Here is a 24,420-nt window from a genome sequence, read left to right as displayed (position 1 = left end):
AGAAACATAATGAGTAGAATAAAATATACCAAGCAAGAACAGTGCCTTTTCCCTTAGTGTAGTAGACGTAGTCAGCAATACAGTGCTGAAACTCAGATGGCTCTGTACATGGGTCAGTGTCTCCTCTTAGTAAATCAAGTTCAGTACTAATATCTAAGCTCGGGTTAGGATTGGTTGCCTTGGTTTCTTCACTATAATCTTTAGATAACATGCTACATACAAGGGTATTTATAAGATTATCCGTATTGGCGTCTTGCTGATTCTCCCCGTCACTATCAATATAAAGATGGTTCGAATCATTTCGTACATCCTTGTCATCATCAAACATTTTATTTTTGTCAGACTCCCCTTCTGACACCTCTTCCTTGTTGTCTTCATTCCCATTTTCAACTGTTTCAACTTTGTTTTCCTCAAACTCCCCTTCTGACACGTCTTCCTTGTTATCTTCATTCCCATTTTCAACTGATTCAACTTTGTTTTCCTCAGACTCCCCTTCTGACATCTCTTCCTTCTTGTGTTAATTCCCATTTTAAACCGTTTCAACTTTCATTTCCTCTGACTCTCCTTTTGACACCTCTTCCTTGTTATCTTCATTCCCATTATCAACTAATTCAACTTCTTTTGTTAATGCATAAGGCTTCTGGAATAGTTGAAATGTATCAAATTAAAGAACAATACACATAAGCACCAAGTTAACATAATATAACAAAAAATATGATCAATATATTTACCTTTTTATATGTATAAAAAATCGGCCTCTTCAATGACATGCTTTCAACCTGAATACTATTTTTTGAAGTTATGTTTACATTATTCAAAGCTTCAAGAACCAAAGGATGATTACTAACATCATTCTCAGTAGCAGGAACAACATCTGGAATATCAGCAACATTAGTACCAAAAGAACTTTCACTATCAGCGGAGCTGTGATCATTTGACAAATTGAGTAAACTAAATGCATGATCACAGAGCTTCTTAGCAGTCTTGTTCTCCTTAATTATTGATGATCCTTTTTCTAACTTAGCCTTAACAGATGATATGTTCTGAGCTAAACTAGTTATACATTTAGCAAGATCAATAATATACTCCACGGTGTAGTCCTTTGTTCCATAGACAGATTCGACAACTGTATTGTCAACCACCTCCTCAATTGGTTCTTCCAACTTACCATTTACAAACATACCGCTTTTCATATCATCCTTCTCTCTGGATGATAACAAACTACTAGTCCAACCTACCAACATATAATAATCTCTTTCAACTTTTCGTTCCATATGAACAACGCGATCAACATAGATGAGCTGCAAAAAAAATAAATAAATAAAAGATAATTAATTAGAAGAGAATGAAAACATACCTTACAAGGTTAAATTAATATATGAACTTCAAGTATATTTTTTGAGACTTCTTACCTCCAAAAACAACAGTGGCCCACCGAAGTGAGTCTCCTTTTCCACCCACTCAATCTTGCTTTCTTGGAGACGTTTTAACAAAAAGGAACACCAATTGTAATCTTTGATTTCATCAACGATTTCAAGACATGATGATTAACCAAAGACTTTTGGTTGTTTCTCATTAGCAAAGAAACATCAAACACGACAAAGATAACCTTGAATTCATCACCACAATGATCATGATTTATCAACCAATTCTCAAGCGTTTTGAGTGGAACTTGTCCATCTTTTATACCAAATTGTTGTTTTCATTTGGCATAAAACTCTTGAAACTGTTCTTATTCAGTATGAGTTTTAGATAATTCAACTATTTTAGGGCCTATTGGAAATTTAAGTGTTGATCTTACATTAGAAACCTTCAAGAACAGTTTCTCACCACCAAGAAGATCAATACAGTTTCTGTATGGGTTATACTGCTTAATTAACCAGTACCCATGTTTTAAAGGAATGGAACGAACTCTTAACCAAAACAGCCCACTAAATCCAATCTCTTCTAGCGCGCACCACTGTTCGTATGACAGATGTTCAACTACCTCAACTATTCTTATAGGAGACATTCTCGTATATACACTTTTAAACGAAGAGAAATCAAACTTCTGCTTACACTTGGAACCCAATACCATCATATTACTTACTTTGCCATTTCGAGGACTTTGTTTCTTCGCAGTAACAATTTGTTTATTAACAGAAACAATTTGTTTCTTAACTGGAAGATCCTCGTCACTTTCTTCATTTATCTTCTTTGCGAAATATTGTATACACTTAGATTTACTGTCAATAGTAGCTGATTTCCGCTTTCTTGTAAATGGAGTACACTCATTTTTACCATCAGTGCAACTTTCAGCTGGTGAAAAAATAAAAGTAACTTTTCTTTCCTTTTGAGATTTTTTATCTTCCTGCTCCATAGTCTGTAATTATAAAATGAAATTACAAAACAAGTAGAGATAATCAGCAGTTACCTAATTTTAGGAAATGTACATTAGTCACAAAGTTAATGTACTTTCAGATGATTTAGAACAATTTCTATATTAAAAACAACGGGCACATTAATTTAAGCTGAATGTACATTATCTTATTCCGTTCAATTTAAAATACAAAATTAACAAGTAGAGATAATCAGCAGTAACATAATTTTAGGAAATGTAAATTAATCACAAAGATAATATACTTTTAGATGATTCAGAACAATTTCTATATTAAAAACAATCGGCACATTAATTTAAGCTGAATGTACACTATATTATTACGTTCAATCGAAAATACATAATTAACAAGTAGAGATAATCAGCAGTTACCTAATTTTAGGAAATGTACATTAGTCACAAAGATAATGTACTTTTAGATGATTCAGAACAATTTCTATATTAAAAACAATAGGCACATTAATTTAAGCTGAATGAACATTATATTATTACGTTCAATTTAAAATACAAAATTAACAGCAACTAGAAAGTAAATGTAGAAAGAATACTTTAGAGATCTAAAATTGGGGAAGAACAATACGAATGTATTTCTAAATGTAGAAACAATAATTCAGGCACATTAATCCGAATGTATTTTTAACAGTGAAGCAGTATAAATATCTAAAATCAAAATATCAAAATTATACTACTGTTGAACAATTAAGTGATCCAAATTAAACATTATATTAGAATTATGATAGAGAAGAAACAAAATTGAAAAGAAAATACCTTAGTATAACGGACATATTTGGCGTAACTTCAAGAAGATTTAACAATTCACAAATTCTCCTATGACACCGTATTACAATACTGGTATTGTGAAACGACTGAGCTAAAAACTGGTTACTACTTTTATTTCTTTATTTCTTTTTTCTTGTAGGTAGTTAGTAGTTACTAGTGTACTGTAAGTGTTAAAAATAATAGAGCGGTAAGTGAACCCTTTCTTATGTTATAATCTTAGTTTTTTTTAGTTGTTACTTGCTTTTTTATGTTTGTTTTCCTATTCTTTTGTATGCCTTAAATGGCTTTGTAAATATTTGTAATATTGATACAATGAAGTATGTTGCTTATTTCCGGTTATTTTTTTATTTATTTTTAACTATGAAGCATTGCATACATTTATACAACTAGAATTGAAACTGACATAAATACATCTTATAAACGTCATTAACACTGTCAATAGTATAAATGTTCCGTTCTGTTATTCTCATTCGAACAGGCAAAAGATGAAAAGACACCCTACCGCGGATCCGCTTAATCCAACCCTAAACCCTTTCGTGTGGTTTGTACAGCCGCAAGACCAAAAGACACCAAAGAGGGGGCGAGTGAACCCTTTTTGGGGACGGGATTAAAGCTAGGGGCCAGGTATCCTAAAACGGGACGGGAAAGGGTTTAGGGTTGGATTAGGCAGACCGCTATCGCGGATCCGCCTAATCCAACCCTAAACCCTTTCCCTTATGTGTGGTTTCTACGGCCACAAAACTAAAAGACACCCTAGAGGGGCCGGGTGAACCCTTTTTGGGGACGGGATTAAAACTAGGGGGTCGGGTATCCTAAAACGAGACGGGAAAGGGTTTAGGGTTGGATTAGGCGGATCCGCTACCGCGGATCCGCCTAATCCAACCCTAAAACCTTTCCCTTGCTTCTCATTCGAAGGCGGCAAGACAAAAAGACACCCCAGAGGGGCCAAGTGAACCCTTTTTGGGGGCTGGGTATCCTAAAACTAGGGGACCGGGTATCCTAAAACGGGACGGGAAAGGGTTTAGGGTTGGATTAGGCGGACCACTACCGCGGACGCACCTAATTCAACCCTAAACCCTTTCCTTTGCTTCTCATTTGATGGCGGCAAGAGAAAAAGACACCCTAGAGGGGCCTGGTGAACCCTTTTTGGGGGCCGGGTATCCTAAAACAGGACGGGAAAGGGTTTAAGGTTGGATTAGGCGGACCGCTACCGCGGATCCGCCTAATCCAACCCTAAACCCTTTCCCTTGCTTCTCATTCGAAGGCAGCAAGATAAAAAGACAACCTAAAGGGCCGAGTGAAACCTTTTTGGGAACGGGATTGAAACTAAGGGGTCGGGTATCCTAAAACGGGACGGAAAAGGGTTTAGGGTTGGATTAGGCAGACTGCTACCACGGATCCGCCTAATCCAACCCTAAACCCATTCCCTTATTATAAGAGGATAATCTTAGCAAGAAATGCGGGTTTAAAGCTTAGGTACATCGTTACATAATAATATGGACATTTTTAAAATGTTAAATGTACATTATAGTCAATCACTCTTGTAACTGGCTTCAAATTAGAAAGGGTCAATTCTAAAATGTTAAAACTTAAGTACATGGTAATAATTTAGATTCAAATAAACATTGATAATAAACTGCAAATATGTTCTGACAATAGTAAATGAAAATGCATATATTTCTAAATTTAACTGCAGAAATATAATTATACATAAATTAACATCAAAGTTCTTAACCCTTTCTAGGTTTACTACAAACAGAGCCATGAACACTGATCTCACCCTCTAGCAAGTCCTCCCTTAGACGTTTCTTGTAACCGTCCATTAATTCCATAGCCTTCACGACTGCTGGCCAATGTATAGTATTTTCACGATCAACAAGAGCATATGAGTCTCGTACAGCTGTGACAGCGGTGGGATACTGACGGTCCATGCCAGCCTCTGTGTACTGTTTTGTCTATTAGCTTCAACTTGTCGGGCTATGCTGTCTTTTTCAGCCGTGATAAACTTCATCTGCGCTTCAGCAATGTCCAGTGTTGTAGTGACTTTGCATTCGCTTCAACTACGTCCAGTTTCTCGTACATCTCTTCCTGATGTTCTTCTAATACTTCATTTTTACCAAGAACCTCAATAATATGTTGATCCAGTGAATCTCTTTCGCGTTTCATTTCAGCGAGATCATACTCAACGTCAGCGAGTTTTTGCTCGATATCCGACATTATTTGCACATCGGTAACGGAACTCATATTCTGGTTCAGGCAAAAAATAAACGTATTTTAAAAAGAGTGACAATAAACTTAAGGAATTATGGGAAGTATCAACTTCAACCATATTTAAGGCCATACTATAGGGTAAAATAAATTAACGTGGGCTACGAAATAGTATAATCATGCAAAGGGCAAACAATGTTATTGTGAAAACAGATTACAGCAAAAGGTAAAATAATCTCCTCCTGCAAATATTAAGCACGTTGCTAGATTGAAATATCTACTATATTTAATTTTGGCAAAACGTTCCAGTCACAAATGCAGTTTGATTTTCAGACCCGAAGCAACTTTTAATTCGTTTAGGGACTAAAGTATATATTTCTTTTCGCAAGATAAAAAAACATAATGATTAATCAAATAATACTTATAAATGAAATAATCAGAATGTTATATAGGCTACTATTTATATAAAGATATGCATTTCTTTTGCAGGGAACAAATAATAAGAACAAAAAAACCAGAAACCAGAGTACCTTTTCAAGGAAGTGAAGACGTTCTCTATGATTATTCCATAGATTTTGTAATTAGCACACTAATTTAGACAAGTATTTATAGTGATTTTTATATTTAAACTGCTTTGGATAAGAATAGGAGAAGTTATAATTTATGAGTGTAGTATTATTTGTCTTTTCACATTGATTAATTTACAACTGCCATTTGACACATGTCTCATATAATTAAATTAAGTTTAATTGTCAGTCAAATTATCATAAATAGTGGTGTCTTTTCACCTGAATTAATTTACAACTTGCATGTGAGAGTGTGATTATTAGATGCATTAATTTTTATTTTTGAATTTAAAAGGTACATTGTTAATGCACCTAATGGGCATTGTAAATACAGTGATGGGACAATTCTTTTCATGAAGTATCGAAGATCCAAAAATTACAAAAGGTATTACGTCAATATAATGAAATATCATTAACAAATAAGAGAATGTACTTATATTCTTATATTCTGAATGGACATTGAAAATCAACAGCAGGTACAAGGGGTATGAGATAAATATAAAACTTATATTCAAATGTACCTAAACTATTTATATGTATTACTCAGTTTAATTTAATAGAATAAAAGCAAGTTCGACCGCTGGTCAGGAAATTGATGTCGGGATAGAGTCAAAATCTTCTTCTTCACCGTCTACAACAACAAGGTTTCCTAACTCGGGTGCCAAATGATATTGAAACAGGTGCAATGTCCTCCTTGTTAAGAGATTGTATGTGAACTAACAAAGACACCTTCTGAAAACGACTACATTATCCCTGGTAGTCGTTCTAACCCCAAATAAAATGCTTATCTGTAATCTCCTTTCATATTCCTCTATTAAACGGACTTCCTCATTGTGTAAGATAAAGATCTTAGCCCAACGCTTGCATACTGCTTCCATGTTATGTTTGTCAGCTTGATTAACTTTTTGAAAGATTTGTAGCATGTACGTTTCATCTTGTAGTACTGTGTTTTTTGCATGGTTGTCCTCCACCCCTACAATTATGGCGTCCTTCCCGTTAAATAGCCATCCTAGCATTGTCTTCTTTGCGTCAAGATGGTGTTCAATGAATTGTTTTCTATCTTCCTCTTCAGAATTTGTTACCAATCCTAAGCAAAATCATGGCATGTTTTCCTCGGTAGACAGATTAAGAATGGTTATCCCAAAATGTTCATTGAACGATAGCATTTAGAACATCATAATGTAAACTTTAAAAACACTATTAATTGAATGATGAACAGTGTGAGCAGTTAAAGTGGAAGCATGTAATGGAAGGTACAATAGCTTTTTAAACATCATACACCATAATCAGTTATTCCAAACAGCAATATTCGAAATTGAGTAAATATGTACAATTAGTATTTTAATTTACCTATTACTTCTATTTCATATGTTGTACACAATTTTCCTACTTGCCCCAATTACCCCAACACACGTAAATCTCACACAATTGTAATCAATAATTAACAAATCTAAACGAAATGTTTATTATTTTTATCCCTTGAGGACAATTAGAGATTATTTGCAAATGTTTAGCAAACTTGACATGAACATTCCATTAATTTGAAAACGACGAAAATCTAACCAACAAAAGGGGCAGGATTTTCAGCTGATTTTGTCATTGATTTAAATCAACCATATATAAAAACCTAAGAAATACACCAAAACAATGGACGAAACTCAGGACAAGTTACTAAATGAACGTGATTACCTGGCAATGAAGAAGTATTCAAAACGAAGGTGGAGTATAATCAAAATTTATGGAGAAGTTACCTAATACTCCGTAGTTAAAAGAAGTATTTTCTTTGTAAAGTTGGTTTGAAAGAAGTATGCCTTTTATCTATTTCAGATTTACACCTAAGTGTGTATTATAATTGAACATAAATTGGCTATACTTCCACCATAGGTATTATTAGGTCCACCCTAGATTTACGTGTGTTGGGGTAATTAGGGCAAGTAGGAAAATTGTGTGCAACATATGAAATAGAAGTAATAGTTAAATTAAAATACTAATTGTACATATTTACTCAATTTCGAATATTGCTATTTCCCTTCTCTTTTCTGCCCTCTTCTCATATGATTTGTTTAAATATTAGTGTATACGGAGTATTTTCTTTTTTGTTATCCACTTTGCAATCCGACCACGCGCGATAAAAATTAATTGAATCAATTGTGAGATCCTAAAGCGGGAAAGTTACACAAGATGTAAATTTGTTTTCCTTAAAATGAACATTCTCATATCAAAGCAAGAACATCATCGATTTTGGTGTACATTTGTTTTCCTTAAAATGGTTAATTGATCATTATAGAATAAACATTATGCCAAGTAGGTTGGGATGAATGCACATCCAGTACAACTTTGGTGTACATACGCCAAAGATCAAATGTACATTATCAATACAGCAAACCCAATAGACATCAACTAACGCCAGATATGTCGACAGCACAAAAGAAAACTAATAAATCATATTCAGGAACTATTTGTGAGTGTCAATGACACGCTAATGCATGTCTAATAACGCTGTTACGATATTTGTTGTGCTCAAATATTATTAGCGTGCATAGGTACTTGAATCCCAGCATTGTCAACGATCTCATCTGCAAAAAAAAAATGAAACTAGAATAAAATAACCAGCAAGATAACATTGATTTGGTTGATATAAATAAGTTATAATTGAAATGTAAAACACACATCAATATTGGACAGTCCACAGTCTCAACTGGCTATTCCCTTAAATGTTTCCATATGCCTCATGGTGTAAATACCACAGTCAAAAATACTTTTGCTATTTCTCCATGGAAGCATTGCTATTGTAGGATCCATGCCCATTACTATATTACTTTTCTCCATAGTTGATTGATTTTCACCCAAAAACCGTGCAAAAGCATCACCCTATAACACAATAATAAAAATTAGACGAGATGAACCATAATGTACATGAATTTACTAATGCAAGTGAAAGAAAACAAGTCATATTTGAGGAGAATGTAAATTTACCAGTTCAAGTACACTATCACCATACTCTTCTAAGACACTTCCCCTTCTAATGCGATTGCCAAGAATCATGAGACATTTCCTTGGCAGGTCGAAAACGTACAACACAAAATGATTCTTAAGTGCAATAGGAAAGAAGAACTAGCATCAGGGAAAGAAACAATTGTAAGGTCACTGACAGGTAAAAGTTAATTTCATGTTAAGTAATAGCACATTTTGAAAACTTTGACAGTACATTCAGTGACTTCTATTCAAATAGACTACTACAGTTATGCTGAATTTAATTTCAATTACTAAATGAAGTGAGGGACTGACTAGTTCAATGGACGGTAGATCAATCCACTCAAACTCATTTAATTCTACTTCGATGCGACGCTTGAAAGGTTTGTAACGATGATCATCAATAGAAGTACCTGTGTTCTTCATTAATAACAACTGCACAATGAAGATAAAATTTTAGTAATGTGAAAATGTTGGAAATATTAAACTGAAATACATGAAAACAATGACCAAACTTACATATGTAAGTGTACTAAAAAAGAATCGTGTGGGATTGGTTGGATTCCCATCCTTTTCTTTGTAGTTTAGGTATGCTGACCAAGAATCTATGACAAAGCTTGAGATATAGTGATACGGCTTTAACGACAACAGTTGATCCCAACCAAGGACATTATTTTTGAACTCAAATAACGTATTACTGCACACAAACAGTTATAAAATTATGATTAGCAGCAGTTATGTAAAGATGAACTATGTAAATGAATGTAAAATATTAAAACTTCTGTATGTAATTACCAAGCGTTATCCACAGAGCCCTGGCCAGTGAACACATAATTTGAAATCTGATATTACATTGATGTCAAAGGTATCAACGGATTGGTGTCGTCAATAGCATCAAGGAGAGGTTCACAGGAAGGACTCCTACTAAAATGATATTGATTCCCTGTTTTCGGATATAAAGGTGGACGATCAGCAGACAGTTTCTTTCTTTTTTAACCCCCTCCGGTGCTGCATAAACAGAAGAGTTCTTATCTTCCGGGAAGACACCTAAACTGAATGACACAGCAGCATTTGTAGGTGCATTCTTATTCCTCTCACCAATCAATTTTCTCACTTTACGAAGAGTCGATATATGTTTGCTAGCAGAAGTGGGTATTTTGTTGAAAACCTGGTCTATTTGATATGATGCTTGAATAGGTGTTTCAGTTAAATGAGCAAGAATTTCTATCGGTGGCACTTCTGAACAGCTTGTTCCTAAGGTGGCCTTAAGAATGTCATATTTGTCCCTTACAATCTGTTTAATGTGTGGCCAGTTATAAGGTGGATCAACAATCCCATCTTCAATAGAGCTGTCAGGAACATCAATCAACAAAGGATAAGAGGAGTTTTTTAGGAGGCTACAGAAAGTGCGGCGAACTCTAGGACGATTAACAATCTCCTCTACTGTAGAACTGTCGGGAACATCAATTATCGCAACAGAAGAAGAGTTTTTGTCGACAATATGTAAAGTATAACAAATGCTAGGATGATTTATGATGAGAGTGTCATTGGGGCTCTCAATTAAACACATTTATAATTCTCAACAAACAACTAGTTAGTGGTTAAGTCGAGGTCGATCAATGGGACGGGGGGTACTCAAATTGTTCAATCTAATTATGGTTGTGCTTGGGGTTGTCACAATTGTAATGGGTTGATGATTCTAATCTAATAAAAGCAATAAACAAGCAATAAAAGGAAAGATGTAAACAAATGACTAAAAGTGCTAGGATATCATGGTTTCATAGAGGATTCATGGGAGTTGATCATACAAATATGTTCTCAGTCATATGCAATCACTTATTGTTGTGATGGGATCGAGTTAGTGTATATCTTACAATCCCTAAGAAGGTTTGGGTCCCGGAGCCGAATCGATTAGATTGTACAACACCTACAAGTCGACTTAGTCCTTCCTATTCAACTATATGCATGGTCTAATGAGACTCGAGTTGGTTTATGTCTTACAAGTCTCATTGAAAAGATAAGTGATGGGTAAAAAATGCAAGGATTCATAGGCTCGCATTTCATCAAACATAACATGTGCATAAGTTGAAATCATAACAAGCAAACAAATAAATTATGTGAACATATTAGATTAAGCATGAATAATTCCCTATTTTAATTTCCCTTAATTACCGATTAATCCTAGCTAAAGAAACTACTCACTCATAATCAAGTTTAACATGTTAATAAGGTTGTCAATCATACTAATTACAAAGCCAAACATGATGAACAAGTAAGAAAGATTAACAATAATTAAAGCAAGAGTATAAAAGATTATACCTATGAAGATGATTTCAAATAATAAAGCAAAGATAAAAGAAGAGAACTTGATTGATTGATGAAGAGTTGTCAATTCTCCAACAATTACCCAATAATCTTCAATTACCCAATAATAAACTTGAACAATAATTAAAGGAAAGATTAATGTGTGATTGGTGGAAAGATTAAAGGATAATCTATTCTAATCTATTCCTAATGAAAGCTTAATCTAATCTAAGGAAGGATGATCCTTTGATTATTACAAATGGAGTATTTATAGTGGTACATCATAAGGTTAAGCAAGGGTAGATTAGTAAATAGCATTGCTAAGTGTATTAGTAGGGAAATTCTCCTCTCGGAGGAGATGCGCGGATCACGTAGTAAGGAAAAGCTTCCTGTCCAGCAATCCGCTCGTCCCGAGCTAAAAACGAGCATCCTGAGCCTCAACCCGAGCGGGTTGAATTTGTCCCGAGCAGGTTGAGCTGTGTCCCGCTCTACTTGAGCTTGACACGCACGGGTTGGGCTACTGTTCCCTTTTTTCTTGCTTTTGAGCTAATGATCCTTCTATATACTCTTATATTCTTTATCCTTGGTCATCATTCTTGCCTCCTCTTCATACTAGTCAATCCAATATCGTCAAAAAGCTTCCAAATATGCAATGGGAGACGGGAATTTCCGCCTAATTATCTTCTTTCCTACAAAACATACGAAATGCACTAGGAAAGCAAAATAGAAAGCATTTGACGGATAAAATGGCTATGGAATGCTATATTAGTATGCAAAATAGGCTCAATTAGGGGACTAAATATGCGCAATTATGAGTCACATCAATGTACTAATCCTATTGTAGGGCTGTGAGAAACTTCAATTATCACAGCAGAAGAAGAGTGTTTGGTGAATCTCAATGGAGGTTGACAAACAATTGGTGACTCATGACTGATTTGCACAACCGTAATGACATCTGTATTCTTCAATTTTAAGCGCTAAAAAAACATATAAGACAGAAATATAAAGCCATTAAAAATACAGATATGAAGGTCAGATGTCCAGAAAGTACATGCTAAACATTAAGAAAGTACATGAAGAAAATACATCTTAAATATTAAGCAATAGCAAAGAACATCAAAATTATTAGGAAACAATGCGTAAAAATTTAAGTATATCCCTAAACATTAACAAACTACATCAAAATCATTAGGAAACAATGCGTATAAATTCCAACATATTGATATGAAGGTCAGGTATCCAGAAAGTACATGCTAAACATTACAAAAGTACATGAAGAAAATACATCCTAAACATTAACAGATATTAAGCCATAGCAAAGTACATCAAAATCATTAGGAAACAATGCGTATAAATTTCGACTGATTTATAATGAACATCTTCGAAGATTAATAGCTAAGGAAACTATGTAAAATTCGAAGCAGATGAAAAGTAAACAGTTGTTTTTAGCAAATAATTAAAGGCAAAGAGTATAACCTTCATTCCGATAGAGAGCGATAAAGAGTAAGTGAACGATCTGAGGATGAGAAAACGTGCAACTACAATTTAATTGACAGGGAAAACGAAAAGTAGTAAGATGTTAAAGTGAAGAAGTTTAAAGTGGCTGTATTTTTTAAAAAAATTGGGTCATACTATCATGTCATAAGTCCATTCTTTTTTTTTTTTGGTTTATTCCAACTGCTTGACCCATTTGAACCTCTAATTTTATATACCCATTTATATTTAAAAAGTTCAGATTAGGTCAAATTAGGATAAATGGTCATTTAACACAATGTTAATGTTATAATTTCTTAATGTACTTTCTAAAAGTTCTAAATGTACTTTTTCAACATTCATAATGTACAAATTAGGTCAAGTTATAGCAGTTCTAATTGGGATTAAAACTAGGGGGTCGGGTATCCTAAAACGGGACGTGAAAGGGTTTAGGGTTGTATTGGGCAGACCGCTATCGCGGATCCGCCTAATCCAACCCTAAACCCATTCCCTTATGTGTGGTTCGAACGGCCGCAAGACCAAAAGACACCCTAGATGGGGCGGTATTAAAACTAGGGGGCTCGGTATCCTAAAACGGGACGCGAAAGGGTTTAGGGTAAGATTAGGCAGACCGCTACCACGGATCCGCCTAATCCAACCCTAAACCCGTTCCCTTATGTGTGGTTCGAACGACCGCAAGACCAAAAGACACCATAGAGGGGGCGAGTGATCCCTTTTTGGGGGCGGGACTAAAACTAAGGGGTCGGGTATCCTAAAATGGGACGGGAAAGGGTTTAGGGTTGGATTACGAATGGCCTCAAGAACAAAAGACACCCTAGAGGGGGCGAGTGAACCCTTTTTGGGGACGGGATTAAAACTAGAGGGCCGGGTATCCTAAAACGGGACGGGAAAGGGTTTAGGGTTGGATTAGGCAGACCGCTATCGCGGATCCGCCTAATCCAACCCTAAACCCTTTCCCTTATATGTGGTTCGAACAGCCGCAAGACCAAAAGACACCCCAGAGGGGGCAAGTGAACCCTTTTTAGGGGCGGGATTAAAACTAGGGGGCCGTGTATCCTAAAACGGGACGGGAAAGGGTTTAGGGTTTGATTAGGCTGACCGCTATCGCGGATCCGCCTAATCCAACCCTAAACCTTTTTCCTTATGTATGGTTCGAATGGTCGCAATACCAAAAGACACCTTAGAGGGGGCGAGTGAACCCTTTTTGGGGACGGGATTAAATCTAGGGGGCCGGGTATCCTAAAACGGGACGGAAAAAGGTTTAGGGTTGGATTAGGCAGACCGCTACCGCGGATCCGCTTAATCCAACCCTAACCCTTTCCCTTATGTATGGTTTGTACGGCCGCAAGACCAAAAGACACCCTAGAGGGGGCAAGTGAACCTTTTTTTGGGGACGGGATTAAAAATAGATCTTTGACAGTTTATTAAATTGGTTTTTCTGTTTATACTGTAAATATTATGTAATGTATGTAAACAGTTTAGTTAAAATGTCCATTATCTATATTTATAATGTGCATGTTCTGATAATTAGGTGCAACTAAAATATCATTAAGCACTCTTTGGAAAATGTACATTATATTATATTTAAAGGTACATTAAATTTTTTTTAAAAGAACATGAAACATTAATTAAATTGTAATGCATGTGATAGTTTAATAAGATAAAAAACTTCAAAAGTTCATTCATATACTTAGATTATGATGTCGCTATAGATAGATCTTTGACGTTATTTTAAACCTATTTTCCTGTTTTCAATGTATAATAGAAATAAATGTGCTTTCAATTTAATTCAAATGTTCATTACGTATGTTCATAATGTGCATGTACTGTTTTATAAAACAGATTTAAAAGCAGACCTGAAATATACATTATATTATTTTGCTAATTCAGTACATCATAAGTCGGTATTCAAGGAAATAATAACGTTCAAGTAAATAGCACGCTAAAAATAGACAAAGAAGTACTTTAATTAGGTGCAACTAAACATTGGTTCACAAATTGAACATTTTGCTTATGCAATTGGACATCATTAAACATACTAACGTACACTAGAATTTAAAACATCATGCTACATGAACAGGGGTGTCATCAGACACAAATTCTAATGTACTGCGTAGATAATATTTGAACATTAAATATAATCACTAGCTTTAGAGAAATGACCCTTCTTCGCATGATCAGCGACAGTTTCACGGCAATCGTTGTGGTCGAATATTAGTAATGTGCATAGATATTTTTATCGTAACACTTTAAGCACGGTCCGCTGCAAAACATAAGCCAACAATTAACGAGATAGGCAAGACACAATGAACAAGAATTTCTTAAAAATAAGAACCAACACTCACATCATTTTTCATCAGGCCACATTTCCAAGAGATTAATCCCATAAATGTTTTCATGTGTCTCATTGTGTATATACTACAGTCATCAACATTCACTACTACAATTCTGGACTAAGAGGACGCTTTCTAGAGTACGGTTGGGAACAGAACCGTCTTGCATCAACCAATTAATTTTGGCGCCTCTAGTGGTCACATGTTTAGCATGGTTAAAACAAGACTCATCCTCTTAGAAAAAGCAACAAGGACGGTTGGTCAATTTAACCTTCTTCTTTACTACTCCCTCCATTCAACTCCACAAGGCCATTATGCTTTATCACGTTTGCCAACGCGGCTTTTACGCGGCAAATATCTTTAATTACGTATTTGCAAAAATTATAAAAGTTAGATATTTTTAATGTACTTTTAAAGAGAAATCAAATAAGATCTCACATGAATATATTTTCACTTATGTATCGAGACAAAATTGAAGTTGAATGTCCGCTTGTGAATAGTGTGCAAAAGAGATAATGGTCATGTGGAGTTGAATGGAGGGAGTATATTCAAGACGGTTAAGTCATTGAACCGTCATCCATATTTTTTTATCAAAAAATTGAAATTCTAAATCAAACAAGCAAGCCCTAAACCGGATGAGCATAATCGTCTCTCATCACCACCGCATTCTCCTTCTTCATCGCCCCAACGCAACACCACTGCCCCTCATCAACACCACCGCTCTAGTGCGACCGATGCCCTCCGTCATCTCCCGATTGCTTGATACTGATTAGAGGAATTCGTTAGGAATTTGTTGAGATTCTCGTTAGAGTTAGTTATTGCTATTTGTCATAATGAGAATCGTTACTCTTACAAATATAGATTTCTATAAATAGCTAACTTGTAATCATTTTCTGTATTCATTCATAATCAATACAATTCTCTCTCAAATCTTTCTCTCTCTCTTCTCTTGTATCTTCTCTCAACTTTCACCATTAAACAAGGTTGACACAGTGAGCACATAGCTCCTGTATCATTGGTATCAGATAGGTTATCCTGGCGCCAAAACGCAATCAATCGAAAATGGAGGGTCAAGTCACTGCTTTACAACAACAACTTCAAGAACAAGCGAAGAAATTGGATGAACAAGCCCTACAGAATGCTCAATTATGCCAGAATATGACGCAAATGATGAGTATGTTCCAGAATCTTCAACACCAACTTCAACAAGCTAGGGATGGTAATGGAATTCTTACTTCAGAATCTGGGCATGGCAATGGGATCCCAACCAGGAATCTTGGGTTTGTTCCTAAACTTGACTTTCCCTCTTTTGATGGTAATGGTGTTGTTACTTGGGTGCAAAAATGCAGTAGATATTTTGCTTTATGTAAAATAGTTGATTCTCAAAAGGTGGACATGGCTTGTTTGAATATGGTGGGCAAGGCTGAATTATGGGCTTCAAATTACTTATCTGTTCATGCTAATGTTGCTTGGGAACAGTTTGTGATTGATTTGTCTGCAAGATTTAGGGATGATCTTAGCTATAATATTGTGGAAAAATTTAATAAATTGGTTCAAAACAGTTCCATAACTCAATATATTGATGAGTTTGAACGGTTAAAAGGGTTAATGCAACAAAAGAATCCATTACTGCCTGATAATTTCTTCTTAGAAAGTTTTATTGGGGGTCTTAAGCCAACCATAAAACCATTTGTTAGAGCTTTTAAACCCACTAATATGGCTGATGCAATAGAGTTTGCTCGATGTCAGGAAGATGCTATTCAGGCTAGTTTGACAGTTCATTCTCAATCTGCTAAACCCTATCATTCTTTTTCCAAACAACCTTCTCAACAACCTCCATTGTTACCCACACCAAAAATGGCCCCTCTCAAAAATGTTACCACCACTTATCCACCAAAACCAGGGCAGAGGAATTATATTCCTGCAAATATAAGGGCGGATAAAATAGCTAAGGGGGAGTGTTATTACTGCAATCAACCTTATGATAGGAATCATAAATGTCCTTTTAAGGAAAAATAGGTGTTTACTGTGGAAGTGCAGGGTTTGGATGAGTGTGAAGAGGAAGTTGATTTAGAATTGGGGGTAGAAGAGGAACAGTTGGCTGAAACAATGCTCTTGATAGATGAGCCTTGTATTTCTGTTAATGCACTGTCAGGAAATCCGGGGTATCAAACTATGAGAGTGGTGGGATTTGTTAATAAAAAGCCTATACACATTCTCATTGATTCGGGGAGCACCCATAACTTCATGGATGTGGCTTTGGCTTATCAACTTGGTTGCAAAATTGACACCATTGCTCTACAGTCAGTAACAGTTGCTGATGGCAGCCATTTAGCTTGTCAGAATATTTGCAAGGGGTTCAGTTGGGTGTTACAGAATCATACCCTAGTCATTAATGCACTACTTATTCCTTTGGGTGGTTGTGATATGGTGTTGGGAGTCCAATGGCTAAGTACTTTAGGGCCTGTCCAATGGGACTTCAGAAAATTGGTCATGCAATTCCAGTGGAATGGGGAAACTGTGGTGTTAAGAGGAGTTCCTACTCAACAGATTAAACTCATTCAAGGGAAACGGGCTGATAAATGTGTAATGGAATCTACTCAATTGTGTTTATTGCAACTGGTTCCACAGAACATGGAAGGGCCATTGTCTTCTCTAAATATTGGTTGCCATTCCTTAACAGCAGATGTTGATAACAAACATCCTGTTCTTCTCAATCTGTTGGAGCAGTATAAGAAGATCTTTGAGGAGCCTAGATCATTGCCTCCATCTCGAGGGGTATTTGATCATAAAATACCCTTGACACAGGGTTCTGAACCAATCAGCATAAGGCCTTACAGATACCCATTGGTAAAGAGGGACATTATTGAAAAACTGGTGCAAGAGATGTTAGACAAAGGTACAATCCAAGTTAGCTCTAGTCCATTTGCATCTCCAGTAGTATTGGTGGGTAAAAAAGATGGCTCTTGGAGGCTTTGTGTGGATTATAGGTAGTTAAATAGGAGAACAGTCAAGGATAAATTTCCTATCCCTGTTGTTGATGAGCTGATTGATGAATTGGCAGGTGCCACAATTTTTACAAAGCTTGATTTAAGGGATGGTTATCATCAGTTAAGGGTTCATTCAGAAGATGTATACAAAACAGCCTTTAAAACCCATGGAGGACACTATGAGTTTCTGGTTATGCCCTTTGGCTTAACCAATGCACCAGCTTCATTCCAGAGTTGGATGAACTCTACCTTTAGACCATTTCTTAGAAAATGGGTATTGATTTTTTTTTATGACATCTTGGTGTATTGTAGAACTCCAGAAGAACACTGGAAGCATTTAGAATTGGTGTTTCAGCTAATACAACAAAATGACATGTATGCCAAAATGTCAAAATGTGCATTCGCCATGGAGAAAGTAGAGTACTTGGGACATTTCACCTCGGGCAAAGGGGTAGAAACTGATCCTAAGAAAGTACAAGCTATAGCTGAGTGGCCAACACCCAAATCTGTTAAGGATTTGAGAAGCTTCCTTGGGTTAGCTGGCTATTACAGAAAGTTTGTGAGGAATTATGCAGTTCTGAGTAGGCCCTTAACTAATTTGTTGAAGAAAGGGGCTTATGCTTGGACTGCTACAGCCCAAGAGGCATTTGAAGCCTTGAAGTTAGCACTCACTTCTGCTCCTGTGCTTGCAGTACCAGATTTTTCTCAAACCTTCATTGTTGAAACTGATGCATCAAATGAAGGTATTGGGGCTGTTCTTATGCAGTCAGGTCACCCTTTGGCCTATATTAGCAGGGGGTTAGGACCTAAATGGCAAAAGCTGTCAGTCTATGAAAAGGAGTTAATGGCCATAGTATTTGCAGTCCAGAAATGGGAGCAATACTTATCAAGTCAACATTTCATCATCAAAACTGACCAAAAGAGTTTAAAATGGCTAGCAGCAGAAAATTTCCACACCTTTTCAGCAGTTTTGGCTTTCTAAGTTGATGGGGTTTGACTATGAGATAGTGTACAGAAGTGGTAAGGAGAATTTAGCTGCTGATGCATTATCAAGGGTGACTGCATCTGAAATATTTTGTTTAGCTATTTCAATGGTGGATTCTGACTTAGTTCAGAAGATCAAGGATAGTTATGTTCAGGATTCCCACTTATCTTCCATTTTACAATCCTTGCAGCAACAACAATCTGTAAGACACTATACTTTATTGGATGGGTTGATAAGAAGAAAAGGGAAAATAGCAGTTGGGGTAGATGAAGACCTAAGATCACAAATTTTGACATGGCATCATTCGTCCAGTGAAGCTGGTCATGCAGGAAGAGATGGTACCTTGAGGTGGGGTTAAATCCTTATTCTATTGGAAGGGAATGATCAAGGACATTAGTTGGTTTATCAAACATTGTCAAGTGTGTCAAGCAGCTAAACATGAGAATGTGGCATATCCTGGTTTGCTACAGCCTCTACCAATTCCTGAGGAGGTTTGGATTGATATATCATTGGACTTTATAACTGGATTGCCTAAATCCATGGATAAGGAGGTAATTCTGGTTGTGGTTGACAGACTAAGCAAATGTGCTCATTTTGTAGCTTTATCCCATCCCTTTACTGCTGTGCAAGTAGCTCAAGCGTATTTGGACAATGTGTTCAAATTACATGGCTGGCCTAGGAGTATAGTTAGTGACAGAGATCCAGTTTTTCTGAGTCAATTTTGGAGGTCTTTATTTTCTCTACATGGGACTGAATTCAAGTACTCATCCGCCTATCACCCCCAGACCGATGGTCAAACAGAGGTGGTTAACAGGTGTCTTGAAGCATATTTGAGGTGCATGTGTGGAGATCAACATAAAGATTGGAGTATATGGTTGCCATTAGCTGAATGGTGGTTTAATACCCACTTTCACACTGCTACAGGGCTTACCCCTTATGAAGTGGTTTACAATCAGCCTCCACCTCTTCACTTACCCTATCTACCTGGAGAATCTAGGGTGGATGCTGTAGATAGATCAATGCAAAAAAGGGAATTAATGGTGACTTTGCTAAAACAGAATTTGGTAAAGGCTCAATACAGAATGAAGCAATTAGCAGATCAGCATAGGTCTGAGAGAACTTTTGCTGTGGGAGATTGGGTGTGGCTTAAATTGCAGCCCTATAGACAACAGTCAGTGCAGCAGCGAAGTAATCAGAAGCTTGCTCACAAGTTTTATGGACCATTCCAAGTTGCAGCTTTAATTGGAAAGGTAGCATACAAACTCAGGCTACCAGCATCATCCTTGGTACATGATGTTTTTCATGTATCTCAACTTAAAAAATTTTATGGAAATTTACCTATGGCTACACACATTCCACCTTGGTTCCAAGGTCAATCTTCTATTCAATCTCCAATACCACATGCCATCTTAGAAAGGAGATCAGTGAAGTTTCAGAATAGAGCACAAGTGCAATACTTGGTTCAGTGGGAGGGATATCCTGCTTCAGAAGCTACATGGGAGCCTGCTGAAAGTTTTGAGGAGCAATTCCCTCAGTTTGATGTTCAAGTGAATTGAGGACAAGTCAAGTTTTTAAGGAGGAAGAAATGATACAGTTAGAGGAATTCTGTTAGGAATTATGTTAGAGTTAGTTATTGCTTAGCTGTCATAACAGAATCAGTTACTCTTACAAATATAGATTTCTATAAATAGCTAACTTGTAATCATTTTCTGTATTCATTCATAATCAATACAATTCTCTCTCAAATCTTTCTCTCTCTCTTCTCTTGTATCTTCTCTCAACTTTCACCATTAAACAAGGTTGATACAGTGAGCACATAGCTCCTGTATCAATTGCAAACAATCGCCTTTATTAATCGTAATTAGTAATTGCCCTAACGTCACCGCATCACTACGTTTCCACTCTGTCCGCCTCCGCACGCCTCCACTCCGGTATGCCGTAGATTCTTGTATGTATTTCACTTTTCAGTCTTTTAATTTTATGATTAGTTTTTATTTGTCCTTGACATGCTAATGTTACCATTAATTAAGAACACCGTTGTAGAACTAAGTCTGCAAAATAATCACAAGAACTACGATTTAGATCTGGTTTCTTAGTGTGCTTAGTCATTCTTCTCCAATCATGAAGCTATTGTTGTGTAGCATTGTGTCCATCTATGTTGTGTCATGGTTTTGTCGATTGATATTTGAGGAGATGATAGCATAATTCATTGAGTGATAGATTACTCTTGCTTTCATTGCATTCTTTAATTTTATCAAGTCCTTTACATATTATTTGCAGAATTTGATTTGTCGAAATGTGGCTGAAAAGTGCTTGATAGAAACTTTGAGACAAAACACATGTGACATGAATTAAAATACTTTGTTTATTTGTTAGTTGCTCTTCATTTTTTCGTATTATGACTGTGTATTTCACTCTTCACATATAGTCATCATTATGATACTAATTGGAATTACTTACTTATCTTTATATCTACCCACTTGCCCTGCGTGCCATTCACACACCCTTTGTTTTGATTGTGTATTACTAGCGGTCCTGAACTAGTCTTCGCTATCCACTACGAGTATAATGTTAAGTGAAAATGCAGCTATGGTTGGAATTGGTAGTGGGACTATGCTAATATAAAGAGCAGGTTAATATATCTTCTCTCAATTTTTGGCTTTGTAAGACACCGATATTTTAGTATGGAGCACTTGGTTTTTACTTATACAACACTTACAATGATAATGATGCACTTGTTTACTGAAACAGATAGCTGGCCTTACTCTTTTCCTGCTTCAGAGGATTTTCCAACATTGGATCAATATGGAAATCTCTCTGATAGATTACTGATTTACGATAGGTTGGTACGATGGATAATTAATATACCCTTGTTCCTTTTCTCGAAATTATGTTCTAAACAAAAAAAAATTGCCTTTGTTAACCTGAAAGTCTAATAGTTTTGATATTTTATAGTTACTCTGATAAACATTATACTCCAGCTGAAGGTGCATATGTTGGGCTAGCTTCCTTAACTGAAGTGAACTCATGGCAATTACAAAGCAAGGTATTACAATTAAGGAACCTAAGCTTAAAATGTTCTCGTTGTGTACTTATGAGGAAGCATAGTAGCTAAAATTAATGCTCAGTTATTGTAGACCTTATATTAGTTTCTCCACTCGAATCTCATCCGTTGTGGTCGTTTACCAGGAACGTAGTGCAACACATGATACTAATTCTTAAATCTTATGTTTGTCAATGATTCTCCGAGTTTAAAAGACAAAATCCTTATATAGTAGTAGTATAGTATAACTGAATCAATGAGGAAGGTATCAATATCTAAAAAGCTTCATAAGTGGTTACTAAGCCGTAGTGATTAGAAATCATGTGATTCATGAAAAATCAAGAATAGCTAGGAAAACCCTCAAACAATGGTTCAAGAAATGGTAAGAGTAACATACTTGAGAGTTGAGACTCTGTCTTATATATTTAGAATCTTCCTGATATCGAGCTCTCTTTATCCAACTGCACTCTAGGATGATCCAACGTCTAACACACTCTTCTGTTATGAGCTCAACATTAATAGGAGTATATTTTTCAGTAACCTTACACCAACATTGCTAAACCTGGTGACTTTATGAAACATTGAGAAACAGCTATGTAACCAATGCTAACATAAATTTCTGACAATTTTGAGGAACTGATGATATTAATGCGCTGATTAGAGGAATTGATGCAGATTACTTCAACATGCCGCAGCTAAATCATGTATATTATTTGTGGTATTTAAGGAAATCTCAACATATTAAGCATATGCAACTTTTGTTTGAAATGCTTTGGGTACTTAGGGAAATCTCATCATCTATATTATTTATGGTAGGAGGTAAGGATTATTGCCGCTGGTTCGAAGGGTGCACTGAAAAACCAAGGCGAACTGAAAGATGGTATAAATGTTGCACATGAAGAAAAACAGGTGAGAATGATTCTTTCCAACTTTTTATATGTAATAACCATTTCATTGTTTGGGTATGGAAGAAAGATGTATTGGGAGGGGAAAAGGGTGGAGGGCAGGGTACGAGTCTTGTACTTTCATCCAAATATGTCCTATGATAGAGTTATATAAATTTGGCCTTGAACAAAGTTAGACATGTCGACCCAGGACGAGCAACCTAAGTTCAATGTCATAGTCTAAGCCGCCTAAGTTCAGTGTCACAGTCTAAGTGCCATAGTCTAAGCCTATAGCCCCAACCTCTGAGCTATGCACAATTTAGCAAATCTAATGTCATCTAGATAGCCAATCCCTCTCTTATTTGGCTACTGTCTAGTGTCTTTGTATCTGAACTAGCTTGCCAATCCCCCGCCCGTTTGCTTGATCATAATTGTATTCATTCTTAGACAATGATTACTAATATCCGCTAAGTCTGTAATCGCAATCATAAAATAAATAAATATTGATGATATTCAGGGACATTGCATCAAATTTCACATCTTGTATCCATAAGGAATCTCATCCTTTCTAATACGTGTTTATTTTATCGTTGTGGGTTTATTTTATATACATTGTAGTTGGCATGATTTCGATTTGAGTTTCCTACGCAGCCCTTTCCAAGCGTACACCCTTTCATTTGTTTATTTTGTTTCAATTTTAACTTCATTTTATATAAATTACACGTGTTGATATGTAAATAATTGTAATTGTGTTTTTTGGTTACTTTGTATGTAGTTCATGATTAAAGCCAAAGGACATACTCGGTTGAGCAAATTGATGAGGTGCGGTCAATTTGGGCTAAATATGCATTGGAGTTTAAGGCGCAAGTATTTGATGGCAATGTCTGAAGTATTTAGGCTCAACTAATGTTAGTGCTTGTTAAAAAACCAATTCTTGATAGTTTGTATTTTGATGGTTCAAACCTTATTCCGTCTTGTTTGGTTTGATTTAGAGTATAAATGTAAGAATTGTTGTAATGTAGCCGAATATAATATTTAAAGTATACGACTATTGTCGTATAGGGTATGAATAAAAAAATTTCCATTTCAAAAATCTAGTTGTCAAGAAGCATGGATGCGAGCAACAATTGTGCTGGGAAATATTCATAAATTCGCACTAATTTCATTTCAAAAAAATGTGTGTAGAAGACGGTTCAAAGAGAAAGCGTGCTAAAGTTGGCGCAAAGATTAAGCGCGCCATGAATTTAATGCAAGACGGTTAAGCGGTACAACCGTCCTCTTTGTAAATGAAAAGAAGACGGTTCAAATCCACAACCGTCCTCTTTTGAAAACCAAAAGAGGACGGTTTGACTTCACGCTAACCGTCCTCTTAGGCAACGAGGACGGGTGATTTTAGGACGGTTGTTTTAAGATTTAAGGACGGTTTTGAAACATCCTCTTTGTCTGTTTTTGTAGTAGTGATTGTAGTTATTTCTCCAACTAA

The 24,420-nt window shown here is 36.0% G+C and overlaps 1 long non-coding RNA gene across 1 annotated transcript; it reads left to right on the top strand.

Moving 5' to 3' along the window:
* The first annotated feature begins 21,758 nt into the window (after positions 1 to 21,758).
* On the top strand, positions 21,759 to 22,981 carry LOC141633057 (uncharacterized). Its single transcript, XR_012537862.1, has 3 exons — positions 21,759 to 21,852; positions 21,966 to 22,056; positions 22,870 to 22,981. It is a non-coding gene; the product is annotated as an uncharacterized LOC141633057 (long non-coding RNA).
* The last annotated feature ends 1,439 nt before the right edge of the window (positions 22,982 to 24,420 follow it).

This window comes from Silene latifolia, chromosome Y (assembly GCF_048544455.1).
Source record: "Silene latifolia isolate original U9 population chromosome Y, ASM4854445v1, whole genome shotgun sequence".
In the NCBI taxonomy this organism is placed as follows: domain Eukaryota; kingdom Viridiplantae; phylum Streptophyta; class Magnoliopsida; order Caryophyllales; family Caryophyllaceae; genus Silene; species Silene latifolia.
The sequence above is the reverse complement of the archived record's forward strand: the minus strand, read 5'-3'. Positions and strand labels throughout refer to the sequence as shown.